Genomic DNA, 17261 nt, shown 5'->3' on the forward strand with positions numbered 1-17261 from the left:
TGGAGGAGCAGGTGTGGCGAGGTGAAAGTTGAAAAGGGGCGCTGCTTCTCCCTGGACTCCTCATCTTTGTGGAGCTCAAGAATCCTCCATTAGGCAGCTGGGAAAATGGCTCTGGGAGCAAAGAGTTTGGCATCTTTAACATTCAGATGAGAGTGAAAGAGGTCACTACGGCAAAGGAAATAAAGCTAGGAAGGAAACATCATAGATGGAGCCAGGGGAAGCAGGAGAATCAGGTTCAAAGTCACCCTCAGCTACATAGCAAAGTTGAGGCCAGCCTGGGCTACGTGAGACTGTCTCGAGAAACAAAAAACCCCAAACAAACAAATGAAAATAAAACCATGGAAAATATTTGAGATCAATTCTGTGTTGCACCAACAGCCTAACTAAGGAGGCTGGAGTTAATGGGAGAGAGAGAGACTCTCTTCCATGTCTGGTTGATTTAGTTATTAACATTTTCTGGCTCTCCAAGTGGTAAATATGTTTGTAAATTTATTATTACAGAGAACAGCTATGATCCAACATCTAATAAGGGGTCCTGCTGTCAGTAAACCTACACAACCAACCTTTTGTTTGTTTTTTGTCTTTTGAGACAGGGTCCCTGTAGCCCCAGCTGTCCTGGAACTCACTATGTAGACCAGGCTGGCCTCGATCTCACAGACATCCGCCTGCCTCTGCCTCCTGGGTGCTGGGATTAAAGGTATGTGCCACACCTGGCTCAGAAACAATTTAATAAAAAAAATTTTATGCATATGAATGTATTGCCTGCAGGTATATAAGTACACCCATGTCCTGCAATCCCCACGGAGGTCAGAAGAGGGCTCAGATCCCCACCATGTGAGTGCTGGGAATCTAACCTGGGTCCTCTGCAAGAGCAGCCAGTGCTCATTTCTTTTTAAACTTTATTGAGAATTTCATACATGCATATAAGGTGTTTTGATCAAATCCACACCCACTCCCTCCCCTCCAAATCCTCCCGTATCTTCCCATCACTTTTTTCTGACAACTTCGTGTACTCTTTCTTTTCTTTCCTTCCTTCCTTCCTTCCTTCCTTCCTTCCTTCCTTCCTCTCTCTCTCTCTCTCTCTCTCTCTCTCTCTTTTTTTGGGGGGGGGCTTTTTGAAACAGGGGCTCCCTGTAGCCCCAGCTGGCCTGGCACTCCCTATGTAGACCAGGCTGGCCTCAATCTCACAGAGCTCTCCCTGCCTCTGCCTCCCGCTAATGGTGATATTTTAAGGTCCCAGAAGACTTAATGGAGCACCTGCTGTGTACTGGGTCCTTGCCCAAGAACCCTAAGTGTCAGGCTAGCCTTCCTAGGAAGTGGAGTTGACTAGACCCTGGCCTGAGGAGGAAGCCAGGCAGGACTCAGACCCTCCTCTAATCTCCAGCCTGGGTTTCCCCTCACAGGGAGAGTGAACAAACTCCGTGGCCCAAGTGCATTGTGACTTTTAGCCAAGAAACTGGCTGCTTTTCTTTGGGGTCTTTTTACCCTAACTGCCTACCCAATTCCTGCCTCCTATTCTTATCACACCATCCTCTGAAGCCGTTACCCAAATTGCCAATAGGGAATCAGGATGCTGAACAGGGACGCAGAGTGAGGCAATTGGGGAACCCCTTCAGTGGGTCTATCTAAAAGACTCCCAAATTGCATAACTCTTATCTGTTGGGAGTTAAGAAAGTCCTTGACTGGTGAATAGGAGATGTAAAGGAGAAATAAAGGTAAACGTAGTTAGCATTACAAGTTCTAGACAGGGAACCAGGAAAAAGTCAGAACAGGGAAAATTTCAAATGTTCGTTTTCAAAGTCCACTGGGATTTCTTGACGGGAGCTTCCAAAAGCATCCCTCTGTCGGCTTCCTCCTCATTTTTCTTTCGTCTGCCAAGGCTGGACTCGGGAGTGATAGACTCAGGATTTGTTTTCAGGCACTTTGATAGCTGTTGGAGTGGCTAGAATCAGTGTCACTTCCCTCTCAAAGGCTTCTAGATAGGGGGGAAAAAAACAAATTCAGCCATCATTTTAGAGCAATAGTGGGTTGAGTCTCCCTTAGCTACAGGTGGGCACTACAGTATTGCAGACCAAGATATGAAGTCTTACATCTGAGCAGCACTTTGTGATTAAAAACAAAATCATCAATGAGAAATAATTGTCTAAATAACATTTTGTATGGACTTAAGTCTAATGTCTGGGAAGTGTAATCCCTTGAACTCTTAAAGAACTATACTGATCACTTTAATCTTTGGTTATACTTTCCTCTTGGGTGTTTAAGACCATACAGTTGGCCCAAATAAGCCAATTTAATTTTGCTCTTCAGGTCGTTGGAGGGCCTGTTCCTTAGGGGTCACGTAGACTTGGGAGGAGCCATACTTTGAGGCCTATACTAATCTGGTCAGAGGGACTTAAAGGACAGTTTTTGTTCCTTGCCCTCCAAGGTCGACTAAGTTCCAGGGCACTATGGATCATCTCTCAAAATGTCCTGTAACTGTGGTGAGTCACCCGTCCTGTTCAGGGAGACCACGGAGACCCCACCAGTTGGACTTGAACCAGTGCCCAGTCTACAAAGAGGAGGGTCAACTCAGAGGAAACATTTCTTCCATGCTTCCAAGTGAAGCCAGCTGCAGTCGAGCAGGACCATTGACTTATCTTCACATAGATGGAACAGCCAGTGCTCTTAACCACTGAGCCATCTCTCCAGCACACAAACAACTTTTAAAGTCACCATGAAGGATGACATGTTCTGACTCCCCCAAAGCAGGAATAAGTTCAAATTTGGGTATCATTGTTTTGTCATTAATATTGTACAACAGTTAGTGGTTTGGAGGACTTGGGGAGTCTTTAGGAGTTAAAGTCAAATATCATTTTGCCCCAAACCTAGATACCACAATAAAAGCCAAACAAACTGCTTTTTACCAGTGATGTGGATTCCTGAATGGAGTCTCAGAATAATCATAAATCCAACATTTGTGAACTCTCCAAAAGTCAAGGGTCTTCCGCATGGTATTTCAAGCTGCGTGTCTGGCCACTTGATATATCTTAGCGACTTTCATGTGCTGTTGGCCTTTAAGGGGAGCCACTCTCCGAAGCCATAGAGGAAACATATCAGGCAAGGCTGGGTCCAGATGTCATACCTGCATGGGAGAGAGTGCTCTCAGCAGCAGCATCTTCCAAGTGACAAAAATAACTTGGCTTTAGTCACTAGCCCTGAAGCCAAGTGTCCCCTTTCACTTCCTGTTCTCTGGCTGTATTCTGAAAAGGACATCTTGTCTTCCAGAATTTGGTACGTCAGGTTTCTGTTCTTGCGAGTTTAAGTGTCGAGTGCCTGTCTGCATCTCACTTTGTCATGTGCTCTGAGGGCCCTTGTCTCTTGATCTCTTGTGTTTTGAGCCCCTCACGTCTACTGTTCAGTCCACTGTTCATTTCAAAGAGGAAGATTGACAGCTTGCCAAGCAGTAGTTAGCAGAGATGCTTGAACTTTGATTCTCTTGTTCTTCCAATTTACAGACCTTAACTATTTAATTACTAAGCAACAATCCTCATACCAATCACACTTTTAGAGATCTTCATTTATTTATTGCCCCCCCCCTGGTCTAAAGTTCTGAGTATAGGTGTCTTCCTTTATAATGCCTTGGCTCAAATTTTTAGATTTTGAAATTCACATTTCCTGGTTGAATCTTTGTCAACCTGAATGTAATTTCTCCTTTTCCGTAGCTCTGAGTTGAGCTTCTTTTCAAAACATTTTTATTTTATTTTATTTTATTTTATTTTATTTTATTTTATTTTTGAGACAAGGTGTCTCTGTATAACATGGGCTGGTCATAAACTCACTGTGTAGCCTGTGCTGGCCTTGAACTGAGCCGTCCTCCTGCCTCAGTCTTCTGAGTGCTGGGATTACAACTGTAATTGACTGAGCTTCTTTTTACAGGATCTTCTGTTCCAAAGCTTGTGTTAGTAAGCAAAGAAGGTTTGAGAGTGGGCGTTATTAATCACTGAATGATCTGGCTGCTGGTGGTGTTAATTCCCGCATCAAGCCTCCCACTAGCATAGCTGGCAAAACTCTGAAGCAATGTGGGGACATGGGGACCGCCCTCACATTGACACTCTCTTCTTGCTATTGAAGTTGAATGGTATACATCTTCCCCCTGCATACTGGAGTGGTGCTGTCTTACCGCAGAGCAAAAAAGTTTGCTATTGCAGGAAGCAGGGATGTTATCACTGCCTGAGTCATGACATCATTGCCTAAGCTATAGAACACCTGTGACTTCTGGGCCATATTTTTCTGACCGTAAACATGTAAAAGTAAAATATAGCCTAAGGTCATTGGATACAATAAAGTGGTTTTTTTTTGTTTTTTTTTTTTTTAATGGTTCTCGCCTATAAAATGTTGTTTGGGTTCCATGGTCTTATTACTAAGCAGTATAAGATGCCTTTTTATTTGGACTCTGGGCCTGTCTTCCCCATCATTTTCCCAACCTGGTCCCTTCTCAGCCTCCTCTGCTAACTGATAGCACATGTGTTTCAGAGTGGACCCTGGAAGAGGAATGTGTACAGCCTTCATATGGAAATACCATTCCAGATTCCATACGCCATGACATAAGATGTTGGCTAGACCGTCAGAAGTCACCCCAGAAAGGGGAATTGGGGTTGGAAAGGAATCAAAGGAATTGTGGAGCTGCTATAATTGAGTGCAGTAAAGCAGTACTAGGTAGTCTGGACAATTGGACGAAGGCCAGGTTCAAAACCACACGTAATCTCCTGAATGAGATTCAGTTGACTGACTGGAGAGGCGGGGGAGCTACCTACTTGCTTAGGGTTTAATCCAAACATGGGCTTTGTCTTTTGTTGTCTGAAAGGGACAAAGGTTTTGAACGTAGCCAGGAAATCTGGTGCTTACCCATCATGCCACCTACACATCTTCCTTTCCTCTTTGTCTTTCTTACTCTGTTCCTAAATAAGTTCTTGGTTACATCTGATAAATGTCAGCTGACTTCCACAGCCCCCTTCATTTCTTTGTCCTCTGTACCTCACACAAGATCCAGCATATGTACTTCTAGAACGAATTCCAATGGTATAAAGAAAACATGGAAAATGTTGAGTGCAACAGATTCTAGATTTAAGAATAAGTGCCATGGTATGAGTGTGGGGTTTCTGAGTGTCTTCGTGCACGCTTGTGTGGTCTGACAAATGCTGAGCACTATGTCACCTTGGGACCCACAGTATACATTTGCATGCTGAAGTCTCTGCAGAGATCTTCAGTGGCGATAACCTGTATTTAGTTCAGCTCTTCCCCCATTGCCTTTGACCATGGAACACTCTGCATCACACCCGCTTATATCCAGAAGCTCCTAAACAGTCTTCGGCTGCACCACTAGAAATTTTCAAAGTCCTCATACACTGAGTGCAGCTGACCTGGGTCTGAATGCAGCATGCTCTACCATGTAGTATGTAATCATGATTCAAACTGAATATCATCTTTCCTCACCTGCCAAATGTGCAACTCAAAGTGGTACTTGCACAGGCTGGACCTGCCCGGCTGCTTACTTCCCCCTCCCTTTGCGTTTGCCAGCACCACACTGCCAGCCACAAAGATCGCTTCATGGGATGCAACCTGTTGTCCCCAATACGTTTTTATTTGCACTTGTAAGCTGACCACTCTTTAAACACATGCATGCATGTGCGCGCACGTACACACACACACACACACACACACACACACACACGCATGACAAAGCTCATATCACAGGAACGTTTGCACTTGTTTATGTGATTGTCTCCTACATTCTGTCAACATCATTTCTATGCTGCTGTTTGTGTTGCTGCTGTTTTCCTCGACTCTCTTGGGTTCTTCTAAGTTGAATACTAGCAAAGAAGTTAGTCTTTCTCTGTAATATACCTGGGAACAAAATGCCCAGGACAATGAACCTACAAAATGTTTCGAAAGTTTATTTCAGTCCAGCGTTTTAGAAGGTCCCATTCATGGTCTAGCGAGTCTCTTTTGTTTGACATCCGTGGTGAGGCAGCACATCATGGCAGAACCGGGAATGGAGAAAATCACTTACATCTCGAGCCATGAAGTCAAGACAAAGAGAGAGAAGGGAGCATGACCCGTGACCTAGAGACCTACCACTAGGGCCTACTTCTCAGAGCCTGCAGCACTTCCCAACATCACTGTTCTGGGGATCAAGCCCTTAACACATGGGGCTCTGGAGTATTCCACATCCAAACCATTACATGTCCTTTAGTAATCTACTAATAAGTGACTGTTCAACCACTTTATGTAACAAGAATAAAAGCCACTAACATTTATTCTACTTTTACTGTGTATCAGGCGCTGCTTGTGTGTGTAACTTGCTTAATCCGTACCCACCCATGTGGTGTGTGCTGTTATCTACAGCTGTCAGATGAGGAACCTGAGGCTCATTGGCTAGTGAAAGGTGACCATGACTCACTGTCAAGAGCTGATATCATAAGCAGGGACAGGGACAAGCTGAACATAAGAAGGTCTCAAGATTTTTGTTTTCTTCTCAAAAGAAGGTAGACATATGAGGGCTGGAGAGATGGCTCAGCAGTAATAGCACTGGCTGCTCTTGTGAGAATCTGGGTTCAATTCCCCGCTCCCATATGGCGGCTAACAACCATCGTAACTCCAGTTCTAGGGGATCTGACACCCTCTTCTGACACCTGTGGACATTGCATGACATGGGCACACATACATACATGCAGGCAATACACTCATACACAAAATAAAAATAATAAATAAAATATTTTATAATAAAAAATAGGGTATATATTCCTCATTTTTCAGAAAATGAAAGTTATGTATTACAATTATTTTCCAAATTAAGCATCCTCTTCTCTAGTCTCCATGTTTAGAGCAGGATCAACAGGACTCGGTGGAGTTCTGAATTCAGGGACACCATTCTGAAAGTGCCTCCAAAACTCAACCCCTTTTATTTAGCTGTAAAGAACAACAAAAATTTGAGGACAATGGGTGGATCTAGAAAGTGTTAGGCCAAACAAAGTAATCCAAACTCAAAAAGGGTTCTCCTCATATGTAGAACTACCTTGTAATGTAATGTGTATCTGTGTGTGTATGTGTGCATGTGGGGGTGGGGTGGGTGTAAATGTGGTTCGGAACTAGAAAGGAGACCAAGAAAGTGTAAAAAAAGGTATCAAGGAAGAATGTGGGGTGGGCAGAAGGACATGTGTCCTGAAAGAGGAAGAGAGACTGGAGGACAGGTTACAAGGGGTCCCAGGGAGGGTGGGGGAGGAGAGGAGAATCCACAAAAATACACTGTGTTCAAAAGTGCCATAATGTATTTAGCACTAATTTAATTTTTTTTAAAGTTTGAAAAAACTCACCCCCTTGATAAAATGGAGTACACAGAACTGAATTTGCCAAGAATTCAAATATCAGTTACTATTAATTTAAATATTCAAATCTGAAGCAAGTATCTCCTTGGTGTCCAAAACTTATATTTTCTCCAGTGCCAGAAACAACTGACACATGCCCCAGGCTCCATAGCTCAGCCATGATTTCCCTAAAGCCAGAGCTTGATGGTTGATGCAGCCCAGGGTCAGATGTACAGGAAGTCAGCTTGTACCCTTGACAACTCAGGAAATGATACAGACGGATCCATGTCTAGACAGCTGAGAAGGAAACCTTCAGATTATTCTGTTGATGTCTAAGCAATTCAAGGCAGTGAAGGGGCTTTTCCTCCCCTTTTTAAAAATTTTATGTTTATGTATGTTTTCTGCATGTATGTCTGTGAATCACATATGTGCCTCATGCCTGCAGAGGTCAGAAGAGGGCATCAGATCTTCTGGAACAGGAGTTGCAGACAGTTGCTCTCTGCCATGTGGGTGCTGGGAGCCAACCCAGGCCCTCTGCAAGAGCAGCTAGTGCTCTTAACCCCTGAGCCGTCTCTCTAGCCCCCCAAAGCTTGTCTTTATTCCGAGGGTGAAGAGAAAGGCAGGTAGGATGGGTAGGGCTTCTCTAGGGACTTGGCAGGGGGCACCTCACCTTTGTCTAGAAAAGGGCATCAGGAAAAAGAGCAGGAACAGAGCTGATGTACTAAGCAGTGGTGCTGGGCAGGTGACTCAGTGGTAAAGTGCTTGCTGTGTAGGCACGAGGACTTGAGTTTGGATTCCCTAGCACTTACATGAAAGTCAGGCATCAGGCACTGTACCATGCATTGCATTTGCAACTCCAGTGCTATGGCTGACTGACAGGACAGCTGAAGTAGTAGATCCCTAAAGGTCAATGACTAGCCAATCTAGCTGAATCAGTGAGCTCCAGACTGAGTAAGGGACCCTGTCTCAAAAAAAAAAAAAAGGTGGAGAGGCATTGAGGAAGATACCCAGTGTTGACCTCTGGCCTCCACACACACATGCACATGTACCACCATTCCCATAAACACAAACACACAACATACAACACATATATACCTACACACAAAGACTTAACCCTGTGCCTCATTGATAAGCTCTGTTTGCCCTACAAAGTCGACTCTCCTTGAGGTGACCTTGACTCTCTTCTTTGTGTAGGACAAGTGTCTAAGACAGGAGATGAGGTGAGGAGAAGTTGCTCTCAGCACTACAGTTTATTTGAGGAATCTGGACCTCCTCCTCCTTTTCCTCCTCTAGTGAGGATGGGGTTCCTCCAGTGAGGGCAGCTCTGTCGCCCAAGATGCGGGTGTACTCTGAGGCTCAAGGCCCAGCCAAGTGTCATTCAGGAAAAGGAATATAAATAGAGATGGCCAGAAGACTGAGTGTGTTTTTCTGCTGTGGGAAGGTTAATAGGCAGCTGTAACTCACACATTTCGTTTTGTAACATGAAGTCTTACTATGACTGTGCTAACCAGGCTGGTTTCAGACTCTTAGACTCAAACAATCACCCTGCCTCAGCCACTCTAGTAATTGGGACTACCTGTGCACACTGCTTTTCCCAGTTTTACAGATTTGTTTTTGAAAATGGTTATTTAAAAATTACACTCCTTTGGTGTTGGAGCTGAGGAGAGGTACTTAGGTTCCGTAAGTGCAAAGGGAAATCTGGCGTGTCTCCTCACCGTGTCTCTTCTAACCACCCTCTTGATGGACATCTGCAGGTGGATGGGACAGATACACATTGTGCAGACTTAAAGTTGATTTTTTAGGGAGCTGGGAGGGTAGACTTTGCACTGTCTCTTTGAAGACAGGGATGGGAGCCCTGGTTGTCAGTAGAGATAAAAATGAAGTTGTAGTTTTATTTGTTCTCAGCATTGACATAACACCTGACACATGCTCTCCCTGGCAGGCTTGGGGAGAGTAGCCAGTGATTAAATGTTCTTATTTCAGAGTGAGCAGCTAGGCTGTGATCAGAAGAGCCCATTATGTTGAATATGAGTCCCATCAACATCCCAATTAAGGAGGAAAGAGAGTGCGGCTGTGAAAATATCATCAGGCCTTGTTGAAGCTGCCCGGGTTTAGAGCCAAATGGGGCTTTTCGGGATGCAGTGCACTGAAGCTCTTGTGTATTTTCACGTGGGATGCCTCCTACGGAGGAGGATGGTTTCAGGTAATGATTGTTTTGCTTCTTTGGAGTACCACCTGCAGAAATGTGTTGGTTTGGACAGCTTATGGATTGCAGAAAGCTTTCAAAGCTGCCTTCTGAGAAGAAGTGGTGGTTTGGAATGGTTCTGTTCTTCTAGTCTTTTGACAAGGCTGACCTTGCAGCTGCCAAGAGGCTAAAGGTCAGAGGCCGTAATAGGAGCGTTGGCTGTTGGTTTGCAGCTAGTGACATGGGTTTGGTGATGTGGGAGACAATGGACACACCCTTATTTACTTCTGAAAGACACAATTTAATCCTCCACTAGAGCGCTCAAAAAATTTTACCTCATTGAAAAATAAGGTCTTACTGTCTTTTACACTTTTATCTGATCCTGCCATTTGTTCACACACACACACACACACACACACACACGCACAATGAGACAAACTACATGTTCTCATTAGTCCCTGATGCCATTTCCTCCTCTAATTTGGACATCTTAATTCAATGATGAACTTAGGAATCATTAAGTACAATTTCTCAGAAAAATAACCAGTCAGCTTGGCAAAGCTGTATAGACCATCCAGGACTTGAACAGCTTCCAAAATGAGGGAGCACACTTGTATGTGTACAGTTGTGTGTACACATACCCTCTCACGAGTGTTGTGAGAAGCCTCCCCACAGCTCGAGTTAGTTCCCATGGCTGTTGATGGAGGACCAGTTATGAAACTCAATGGCCCTGATATCCCAACAGGAACTTATTGTTCACTCAGGAGCCCACCCGTGTCTTTGGTAGCTCTCCATCTTCGGTTGGTGATTACAGTCTTTTGTGGGACCCACAGTGCCTAGGGGCATATCTGGGAGGCTGAAGCAGGGGATGGAAGGGGCATGGGAAAGGCTGTGTCCTGGACAATGTCCAGGAAGGTCAAGAAGAGAACGTGCAGCACAGTATAGCACATTTCAAGATCACCCTTGCTACTCAGCTGCCAACTTTCAGTGGATACAGAAAATCAGTGTGTGAGGATGTTAAACAGAAAGAGGGGGTGGAACTTGAAGTCTGGAGGAAAGTCTTTCAAAGGTGAAAATATTACCTTGAAATATCATATCAAATAAAAATCCTCCTGCCTTTCTGAATGTCCTGTTTAGAAGTGGAGAGAGAAATGGTGTAAACTATGTGCTTCTTGCAGGGTGGTGGTGAGTATCGGGGCCTCTGCAACAAGGAGACACAGCTCTGGCTAATTAGGCAAACGGTGATTTCTCTGTTATCCTATTATGGGTCCTGAAGCTTCTTCAGGAGAGTTGGTTTGGCCCAGGCAATCAGCGCCTGTTGCTGGGCTCTGACCCTTATGATGTTTCCTTATGCAGTATCCACTGGTGGAAAGGATTGCATTTTGTCTGTTTCCAGAAAGGGAGTTAAATATTTTACAATCATCAACAGTAAATGAGTATCAGTTTTCACTTTACAAATTATGTCACATATAACTTCAGATGATTTAATCAGGGACTGGACAGAAGGCATTATCTTAACAGTGGGGCATCAAAGGAGTCTACATGGTCTCCCCTCCATCCCCCACAAGCTGGCGCATGCCATCCCCACACTCCTGGAGTTCACTGATACCAGCTATGAGGAAAAACCATGCATGCTCCTGACTATGATCGAAGCCTATGGCTGGACATGAATTCAAACTAGTTCTGGATTTTCCTAACCTGCCCTACCTTATGGATGGGAAGAACAAGCTCACCCAGGGGCTGGAGAGGTGGTTCAGTGGTTAAGAGCACTAGCTGCTCTTGCAGAGGACTTGTGATAGTATGTGGGAGGATGAGGGTACTAGCTGTCCTTCCCGGTTTGGCACTGAGGGGTTCACAAGGGGTGAGGCTTTCTTTTTTTTTTCAGATTTTTTTTATATGTATGAGTGTATTGCCTACATGTGTCAAATTGTACCCGTGTCGTGCATTGCCCTCAGAGGTCAGAAGAGGGTGTCAGATTCCCTGGAATTGGAGTTATGGATGGTTGTTAGCCACCATGTGGGTGCTGGGACTTGAACCCAGCTAATACTCTTTAACCTCTGAGCCATCTCTCCAGCCCTGAGGCTTTCTGTTTTAAACCTGGGAAAGCCTTGAGCAAACCAGGATGAGTTGTTGCTCTGTGAGGGGTACTGGATTTGCCCATACACTTCAGCATGGAAGCTGTCCACCCTCTGAATGACCCCACATACAGTGACTTGTCTGATAGTCTGTTAGCTCTTAGTGTATTTCTGCTGGCATCAAAAAAATGGCTGCGGACCATGTCATAATCCACTGACTGGGCTGACACTTGGGTGGTTAGGACTGAATGAAATGTTTTAGGGTTAGATGGCAGGATGCTTGGCAGCCCTGGCTATCCCAGGTCTCTGTTTCTTCAACCAAGAGGTCTCCATTTTTATCAGAAGAAAGCTCTTGCAGCCAAAATTTTAAAATAATAATAATAATAATAATAATAATAGATTTACACACCAAAGATTAGATGTCTCTATCCCTTCCTGCTCCCAGAAGTTTATGGTTTTCTGTGGGAGAATTGCTGATCTTCCAAAGGCTTTGAGAGGAATGAATTTAAAGAAAACTGCCTGCTCAAATAGTTCTTGTGATAGCGAGAGGTGCTCACTGTGTGGTCCTTTTATTTTTAGTAAAAGTGTTTGAAAAACCAGGTTATGTTTATTCTGCATGTCTAAGGGGGCTGGTGAGGGTGTATAGTCTGGAAAATGCAGAATTATAAATTACTATAAATGTCTGCTGATTTGGGGAACTCATATACCAGAAATACTGCAGTATGTAAGCCAACCTATAGATTTTCATCTACTTCATTGCCCCAAAATGTATACATTGCCTGAAGAGAATAAACTAAGAAAGTATGTTCTCAAAATAGAAATATATTAAACTGCACCAGATTTCTTGCTTATCCTTAGACCCTCCTGTTCTGAGTTCGTATATGTTTTGCTGTCTTAATTGTAAATCTTAGTATGGACTTATTTTCCTGTTAAGTACGTTCAAATTGAGATGCCTTCTAGCTTTTAGTAGTAACCAAATTCTGATGCATTGTTTTCTGGTGTTTTCCACAAGATTGCCCCCAATCTCAGATGCAAGGACAGCTGATGATGGCCACCATTCACTTAGTAGGGCTGGAGACTCCTTTAGGCAGGATGACTCCCTGTGACCGAGCAAAGGCCTTTTTTGAATAACAAGTGCCCCTCTTTGTGAGGAAAATCTCCCAGCCTTGCTATCTCAAGAATGCAGCTCCCTACATACCACTATGCATGATGGAGCAGCATCTTCATTCAGCAGAACAGAACTTGCCAACGAAAATGAAATAACGGAAGAAATAACTTCCAGTGGTTTGCAGTTTAATTATGAAAGAGAAGCAAAATAGAGAGAGTTGCAATCAAAATGATTAGTTTTTGCACAGTAATGTCATGATTCAAAGGTGCACGTGTTCTCTGGGAAAATAAACTGGGATTTTTTTTCCTTCCTTTCACATGTGCTACCTTTGGTCTTTTCTTTATAAAGTCAAAGGTTATACTTGCTTAAGCCACCCACAGACTCAGCTATTTGGGAAGGGTGGATTCCTGTAGGGCAGAAGCTGTTCAAGTTTGTGACCTTTGAGGATCTAGCCATCCTCAAAGATCTTGTTGCAGTGCTAGGCCCTTGCTCATGCTTGGGAAGTACTCTACCACCTAGCGCCACACCGGGGACTTAAGACAGAATTATATGCCTCCAGAATGTATTATTCGAGGTTTAGTTTTGTTGCTCTTGTTGCATTGTTTTCTTTTTGTTTTTTTTTAATGGAAGTGAGGATGGCTCTCAGGGCCTTGCCCATGCTGGGTACATGCTCTGTCACTAATTTACAGCCCTGGAGGTTGCATTTAAAGTATCATCTCTTCTAAGTCATGTTATTTATCAAAACAGGCTCACCTGTCACTACGCTGGAGAAAAAGCATAATGACTTTTTTCTAGGACTGAAACACAGAAGTTAGAAATAAATGCTTTTGCCAAGTGTAGTGGTACATACCTTTAATCCCAGCACTGGGGAGGCAGAGGCAGGCAGATCGCTGTAAGACTGAGGCCAGGCTGTGATGGTCTACACATTGAGTTCCAGGCCAGCTGGGGGCTAAATAGTGAGACTGTCTCAGATAGATAGATGATAGATAGATAGATAGATAGATAGATAGATAGATAGATAGATAGATAGATAGACTACTCGGTGGCAAGGACTTTTAGTCATTGTTCAAGATTATTGTTATAATAAAATTTGATGTAGTTAAAATCATAATATTCCCTCTTGAACATCAGGGAAGGGATGAAGAAGATGCCATTTCTGAAAAATGGATCAATTGTCAAGTTGGTGGAGGACACAGGAAATTCAGCTTTGAACAATGTGGTGACTGAATTCTGTTTTCAGTTAGACATGTATACTCCCTGTGCAGTGAGAATATGCAGGTATGGGATTCAGAATCCAGTCTAGGCTCTAGCGATCAATGAATAGTGTGAAGGTCTCCACACTCTAGTCATCCGCCGTTACAGAGTCCCAAGCTTCCACTGCTCCTGCCAGTCTCCGCGCTCACGGGGCAAAGGTCCAAACAGATCGGTGTTTACGAACTAATAATTTAGTGGCTGATTCAAAATATAATCACACAAATAAAAGAAAATAAGTATATTTTTCATTTCCAGGTGACGGATAGTTTTGTCTCTCAGCTTGGCCTGCTCCTGGTACTGGAATATTGGTCAAATACCCATCTACAGAGTCTTACTATGCAGCCCACATGGGCCTTGAACACACAGTCCTCCTGCTGGGTGGATTACCGGTGTGTGCCACCATAGCTGGCTTGCAAAGGCCTCTTCTATCTGATTGATACTTAGATTTTGAGGCAAGCTGTTTGCCCTCCATAAGTGGATAGGCATTTCCAGTCAGTTTTAAGAGGTTCCTTCCAAAGGAAGCTGGAATTCTACCTCTAGATTGTCTTGGACCTGATGTGCAATATCCCCTTTCTTGGGTGAAAGTCTGATTGCTGACTTGCCAGGAGATTTTGGATTTCTAGCCACTACAGTTTTGTGAGCCAATTCCTTTTAATTTTTCACTGTCATTCTCTGTCTCTCTCCTCCTTACACACACACACACACACTCACACACACACACACACACACACACCACAAACAACTTACCGATTCTGTGTTTTTCTGAAGAACCATGACTAACACATCTACCAAAGGGACATGATACCTGCTGAGCACTGCACAGCTTCCCGAACCTTGGAATCAGATTGGAAACTTGTTCCACTCGGATTTTCGTGTATACTTGCTTCCTTCACAGCAGCCTTCACAAACCCCACTCTGTGAAGGTGATACCATCCAAAATGTAGGTGTCATAATGTTGAAACCCTAAACTCCTTTGCGGTGGATAACTTCAGTTGTCAACTTGATGTATTTGGGAAGAGGAAACCTCATTTGGGGAACTACCTTTCTCTAATGGGCCATGTCTCTGAGAAGTGTTCTTGATGTCGGGTGATATGGGTGGGACCAGCCACCCTGGGTATGCCACCCCTGGACAAGAGGACCTGAGTTGCATAAGAAAGCAGGCTCAGCTCAGGTCAGAGGGGCAAGCCTATAGGAAGCGTTCTTTCCTGGTCTGTGCCTCAGTTGCTGCCTCCAGGCTCCTGCCTTGACTTCCTACCCTGGCTTCCCTCGGGTGAACTGTGATTATGACCTGGAAACGAAATAAACCATTTTCTCCTCGAGTTAATTTTGATCACGGTCCATCTCAGCACTAGAGAAGCTAGCTAGGATGTTGCTGAAGCTAGTAGTGTTCAGCAAGTGTTGATGCGTGGTCCATCAAAAGTTTAAGCTCACAGTGGCACCCTATAGAGTTGGACGTACAATTTTGGAACCACGGGTTCTACAGTGGCAGTAGTCACAGGGAATAGATTAGGCCAGGTGGAGAGAGCTCAGGAGGTTTTGAACGTGGAGATGATGAACTCCACAGAACTTCTGGAAGAAGGAGCAGACAGCAACCAGAGAAGCTTTGAGAAGGGAGAGTGGACGTGCTGAGAAATATGCAGAGTCTACAGAGAGCTGGGAACTGCAGAAATCGGGCTTGGGAAGGAAGGCAGAAGACACAGCACCTGAAGCTTTCAAGGAGGACTTGGCAAGAGACTGGTGGTTTAATCTCATCTCCCCATTCCAAAACACGATTTTTCTTGTTCTTTTTTATTGTTTTAGAAGAAGCATATCACTACAGCTTTAAAATACTCAATAACAGTTTCCAGAGCAAAGATACATCTCTTTCAAAAGTGGCTATAAAATTTTTAGATTCGCTGTTGATAATTCACAGTTATACAATATTGAACTCAGTATAAGCCCTGTAAGACATAAGATTGAGTTTTTAATGTTTAAAAAAGATGTCCATTTCATTTTAAAATATACTGTTTCTTACAGAAAGACTCATTGTTTGTGCTACTAACACTGAGAAGATTGTGCATGCATCTCTAATCTGTATATCTGATTATTACTAGTCATAATAGCTTGCACTGGGATCCTTGGCATCTGTGTATGTCTATAAAGTCATCGGGTAAATTTCAATGGTAATGTTTATGACCTGTACTAATTAACATGACGTAAATTTTTATGCTTCCTCCTCAAATTTAATTTTTTTTAATTTGTTGATTTGTGTGTCTGTGAGTGTGTGTGTGTGTGTGTGTGTGTGTGTGTGACAGAACATCCCAAACCATCTTATTCAACTATACACCCACTTCCCAGACGGCACCCTCCCATAGCCTCCCTCCCCAACTTGAGCCCTTATACTCTGATACCCCGGCTGCTGTCCGCCGTGTTGTCAGCACCCCCAGCCATTCCCCACTACTTGTCCATCTGGTGAATCTAGTCAGCCTATCTAGAGGTCTTTGTTTTAGGAGGGTCAGCTGTTCCTCATGTAGCAGCCATGGCTTGTCAATATTCCTTTAGATAAGATTGGGGTCTGCTGTTCATTTCCCCAGTTTTATGCTGGGTTACTATCTGGGAGTCTCTTGGGCTACCGTGGCCAACAACTTACAAGAAGGTATCTCCTGTCTGGCATTGTTTCTTCTTATGTAGCCTTTAGCTATACACATCGACTCTTAAAAAATTATACTGGTCCCTTTAACCTTTGGTTATACTTTCCTTCTGGGTGTTTAAGGCCATACAGTTGACCCAGATAAACCAATTTAGTTTTACTCTTAAGGCCATTTGAGGATCTGTTCCTCAGGGGTCACATGGGCTTGGGAGGAGCCCCTGGCTCCTTTCTTTTACCAGTTCCATCTATGTGAAGGTAAGTCAAAGGTCCTGCTCAACCATGGCTGGCTTGGCTTGGAAGCATGGAGGAAATGACTCTTCTGTGTTGACCCTCCTCTTTGTAGACTGGACACTGGTTCAAGTCCATCTCATGGGGTCACCTCAGCCTACTTGATCAAGAGGACAGGTGACCCACCACAACTCAAGGACATTTGGAGAGATGCCCACAGTCCCCTGGAACTAGTCGACCTAGGGAGGCAAGGAGCAAAAACTGTCCTTTATGTCCCTCTGACCAAATTAGTATAGGCCTCAAAGTATGTCTGTTAAACATCCAAGAAGGTTAGTTCCACCAGCCTGGTACTTTTAATTACTGTATTCCACGTAGATAAATCTTGGGTCTTTAATGTCTTTCATCAGGTTTATTCTGAGATTTTTTTTTTTTTTTTTTT

General features: G+C 43.9%; 1 protein-coding gene across 12 annotated transcripts in view; it reads left to right on the forward strand.

The window, feature by feature from the left end:
- Nucleotides 1-17261, forward strand: part of Kiaa1217 (KIAA1217 ortholog) — a 529925-nt gene that overhangs the window by 290226 nt on the left and 222438 nt on the right. The window lies entirely within an intron of this gene.

The sequence above is a fragment of the Nannospalax galili genome, unplaced genomic scaffold, assembly GCF_000622305.1.
Source record: "Nannospalax galili isolate Female #2095 unplaced genomic scaffold, S.galili_v1.0 scaffold14, whole genome shotgun sequence".
Taxonomy (NCBI): domain Eukaryota; kingdom Metazoa; phylum Chordata; class Mammalia; order Rodentia; family Spalacidae; genus Nannospalax; species Nannospalax galili.